At 43.6% G+C, this 693-nt stretch overlaps 1 protein-coding gene across 1 annotated transcript in view; it reads right to left on the bottom strand.

Moving 5' to 3' along the window:
• LOC106511686 (major vault protein) overlaps positions 1-322 on the bottom strand; it is a gene marked incomplete in the record, with an annotated part of 9,108 nt that extends 8,786 nt beyond the window's left edge. The window contains 1 exon segment of the mRNA XM_014000431.1: positions 162-322.
• Between the last annotated feature and the right edge of the window lie 371 nt (positions 323-693).

The raw sequence follows: 693 nt of genomic DNA, 5'->3' as shown, positions 1-693 counted from the left end.
CAGAAACAGCTTTTGAGACAGGAAATGACTCCGAATTAAAGAGAATTTTGTTTTTAAATAAACATTATTTTTTATTAAGTTTTTCCAGCAGAATTTTATTCCTGAAAAAGGCGGAAGTTGAAAAGTTGAAGAAATGTCAGCGGAGTTCTGCAGGTTCTTACCTCAGGGTTCAGGGTTCGGCTCGGTTCGGTCAGGGAGCAGCTCTGCTCAGCTGGAAAGGGTCCGGACTGGTCGACTAAACCAGAACCAGAACACAGGAGTTTGGACAGTGGATGGGCGTGGCTGATAGGTAGAGCAGTTCCGGAATAAAGACATGAGGTCACGTGACTTACCGGAGCCAAGGCGCTGCGTCACCAGCGGCATTCCTGTTGGACCGGATTAGAACCAGAGCTACCGGGTCTTCATGACTGTTTAAATCTCAGAAAACGTGTCCAGTGGATCACGTGATGTTTGCTAACAGACACATTACTGTTGATAAAAGCCTGAGAGCTCATTATTAACAAAATAAACTCACCTTTACAGGTAAAATGATTCAAACACAAACATTAAATTTTAATTTTATCGTATTTTTTTCCTTTTGTTGCAATCTTTTATTGTGAAAGGGTCTGACAGATCTGAGGAGTGGACCGGTTCTGGACCGGTTCTGGACCGGCCCACCTAAAGATGACTGGTCCTGTTGGACATCTGAAGACA

The sequence above is a fragment of the Austrofundulus limnaeus genome, unplaced genomic scaffold (assembly GCF_001266775.1).
Source record: "Austrofundulus limnaeus strain Quisiro unplaced genomic scaffold, Austrofundulus_limnaeus-1.0 Scaffold3077, whole genome shotgun sequence".
NCBI classification, from domain to species: domain Eukaryota; kingdom Metazoa; phylum Chordata; class Actinopteri; order Cyprinodontiformes; family Rivulidae; genus Austrofundulus; species Austrofundulus limnaeus.
Note: the sequence above shows the minus strand (reverse complement) of the source record. Positions and strands in the feature narration are given on the sequence as shown.